This window comes from Eriocheir sinensis, chromosome 4 (assembly GCF_024679095.1).
Source record: "Eriocheir sinensis breed Jianghai 21 chromosome 4, ASM2467909v1, whole genome shotgun sequence".
NCBI lineage: Eukaryota > Metazoa > Arthropoda > Malacostraca > Decapoda > Varunidae > Eriocheir > Eriocheir sinensis.
Genome location: NC_066512.1, coordinates 28,892,478 through 28,895,761, shown reverse-complemented (window position 1 = coordinate 28,895,761; position 3,284 = coordinate 28,892,478).

The following is a 3,284-nucleotide window of genomic DNA, read 5'->3' as shown; positions in this document are numbered from 1 at the left end:
AGAGAGAGAGAGTGGATGGAGGGAGAGGGGAGGGTTAGGACCGTAGAAAGGAAGACAGGGGGGAGAGGCAGGAAGAGGGGTGAAGGATTAAAAGGGAAGGTGTTAGGTAGGATGAAGGAGGGGGATGTTAGGCAGGAAAGGAAAAAAAAAAGAGGAGTTGGGGGATAGACAGAATAGAGGAGGGGAGGGGGGCTGGGGGAAGGGGCTGTTTGTGTGTGGGGTGGGCAATTAGGAAGGGGGATGGAGGTAGCGAGAGAGGGGGGGAGGGAGGGGATTGGAGGGGGGCTGATAGAAGGGGGGGTGAAGGGGGGGGAGGGGAGGGGGGTATTCTATGTAATGTATGTTTATTTCGTAAGATTCGGTAAATAATTATTTTCGCGCGTCACTGAGATGAAGTGTATGCATGGAGGTTAATTCTCTCTCTCTCTCTCTCTCTCTCTCTCTCTCTCTCTCTCTCTCTCTCTCTCTCTTGGGGGGCGGGGTAGAGGTTTTTAGGTGCAGAGAGAGAGATTTACATAGATAGATTTACATAGAGAGAGAGAGAGAGAGAGAGAGAGAGAGAGAGAGAGAATTAGCCTTCATGCATACCTTCATCTCAATGACGCGCGAAAAACTTATTTACTGAATCTGAAATCTAGCCGACCATGTCAGTCTGTCGACGAGGACTGGCGTGTCTCTGATCTTATACCTGCTAGACATTTTTTTTTTCCTATTTTTCTTCCTTCTTTTCCTTCTCCTACCTTTCTTTAACCCACGCAAGCATAACATTAACAGTTCACCAGAGTCATCACCGATCTCATATACGACTTAAATGAATCCAAATTTTTCCTTTAATGTGTGTCAAAAAGTAAAAGTCCCCTTCCGTTTACCTGAGCTTCCCCGTGAGTCAGAGTGAGACCTTCGCCACAGAAAACAATCATATGAAGCGAGAACTGTAACAAAAGGTTCCTCGCTCCTTCCAAAGGCCTCCACGTAAGTAAATTAATAAAGTTGGGGCATACGCTTTACCTGCGCGTGGCCTCGGTGTTAATCTCCGTCGCTTTGGCCCCATTACCAATTACCCACCACACCGGGTCACAGGGCATGATCCAGGTTATCACAATTTACCTTCCCCAGGTTTCCCCGGATACCCATTTACAGGCAGCCAGAAAGGGAGGATGAATATATGCGGATTCGTAGCTACGTACACTGACCATTGCACCGCGGAGGCCTAGCGCGTTATAATATTGTGTTCCTAGCAACGGGCGTGATAGGTCTCTCTCTCTCTCTCTCTCTCTCTCTCTCTCTCTCTCTCTCTCTCTCTCTCTCTCACACACACACACACACACACACACACACACACACACACACACACACACACACACACACACACACACACACACACACACACACACACACACGTAGCGACAGGAGTGACTTCTTCACCCACGTATATCACCCAACCCAAAAATACAAAGAAAATAATGAAATATATAAGTCAAGGAAAACAATATAAAGAGGTTTTTATAATGGAAGGGTGCTGTTAATTTCCAGGGTCGGGGGGAGCCCTGAGGAAAAGTTGGAATTACTGTTGTTAGAGTACTTGTTATTATTTTCACAAGACCGTGGGCTAATATTGAAAAGTTTATGGGAAAATGGAAAATTAAGAAGTTATTATATTTTTTTAGTCGTTAGGTTTACCCTTGGTTATAAATCTGGAAGCGAATTCTATCTATCTATGCAAGGGAGGCGTGGAAGGAAGGACCAATTCCAAGAGGGGGCGTGGTAGTAATAAGTTTAACCCGGTAGCTGCGGGGGTCATGTTTCTTAGGTTGGGTTAGGTTAGGTTAGGTTAAAGGTCCCTCTAAGTAAACTAATGAGAAAGAACCATCACTCATGCAAACCATTTCATAATATATATCAACGCATGTGTGATCAGTTTATGCATCATCTATTTTGGGAGGTTTATATCATGGCAGAAATTTGGCCCGTCGCTGGTACACGGCAAGGCCGCAAATTTGGCCCGTCGCTGCTACCGGGTTTAAGAATCACTGGTCTAGGCAATACAGATCGGAGCACCAGACGAGGGTACTCACTCAGCATTCACTCACAAGGAAGGCGAGGGGCGAGGAGTTCTGGGGACAGCGATCTGGAAAGACACGAGGAGGGAGGTTTATTATTATTATTATTATTATTATTATCATTATTATTATTATTGTTGTTGTTGTTGTTGTTGTTTTTAGTAGTAGTAGTAGTAGTAGTAGTAGTAGTAGTAGTAGTAGTAGTAGTAGTAGTAGTAGTAGTAGTAGTAGTACCTCACACAACGCAACTCTAACGGATGGTGGCCGGAAAACGGTAGTAGTAGTAGTTATAGTAGTAGTAGTAGTAAACACACACACACACACACACACACACACACACAGAAGCAAAAGTTTAAAAAAATAAGTGCAAGCAAAACAACAAACTTTAACAAATGTAAATATAAAATAATTAATCGTCAATCCGTCAGTTATGGTTGTAGGTATGAACATTAATGGAGGCGAGGAGGAGAAAGAGAATGGAGAGGAGGAAGGAGGGAAGAAGGGAAGAAAGTATATGGAGAAGGTGAATAGAGAGGAGGAAGGGGACAAGAACGAAAAGGAAGAGGAGGAGAAGGGAAAAGTGGAGGAAGAAAAGGGGAGGAGGAAGAAATGAAAGGAAAGGGATATGGAGGAGGTGAAGAGAGAGTAGAACAAAAACGAAGAGGAAAAGGAGGAAGAAGTGAAGGTGGAGGAGAAAGAGGAAGAAGAGGAGGAGGAAGAAGAGGAGCAGGCTGTGTAAGTGTGATATACATATGATAAAAAAAAATATATATATAGATGCCAAAATATATAGTAAAAATTGAACCTCTCTAAAAACATACGAGAAGAAAATAAGTTAATGAAGAGATTGGTTGGAAATTAAACCTGGTGGTGGTGGTGGTGGTGGTGGTGGTGGTGAGAATGGTGATGGTGGTAGTAAATGTAAAGTTCGGGGCATATGCTATTAGTGCGCGTGGCCTCGGTGCTTATCTCCGTCTCATTAGGCCTGGTGGTAGTGGTAATGATAATGGTGGTGGTGGTGGTGGGGGTAGTGGTGATGGTGGTGGTGAGGGGGTCCAACACATACTTTAAAAATGATGGTGTTGATGGTGATGGCAACAATAATTCCTTTAGTGGTGATGATGGAAAAGGTGGTGGTGATGACGAGGGTGGTGTTGACAGTGATTGGAGGTGATGGTGATGATGATATCGGCGGGAGAGATGACGGCGACGATACATATATGG